We start from the raw sequence: 232 nt of genomic DNA, 5'->3' as shown, positions 1-232 counted from the left end.
TCATACCCTAGTGACTCAAAGAGTCAACATAACTTCCCAAAGTATCTAACATACCACAAGGGAGTAGTTTATGCCCCTGATGAAACTAATTGAGTATATATGTAAAATTCTAGATATTGTTTGCTTATGTATTTTAATTGATTTCTTGTAAAAGTTCCTTTAGTAAAAAAAATGAATCAAAATCCATGACTTTTAAGTAAGAGACATTTCTACCAATTTTAATTGTGTGTGT

This window comes from Pteropus alecto, unplaced genomic scaffold (assembly GCF_000325575.1).
Source record: "Pteropus alecto unplaced genomic scaffold, ASM32557v1 scaffold272, whole genome shotgun sequence".
Taxonomy (NCBI): Eukaryota; Metazoa; Chordata; class Mammalia; order Chiroptera; family Pteropodidae; genus Pteropus; species Pteropus alecto.
This window is presented reverse-complemented; position numbering follows the sequence as displayed.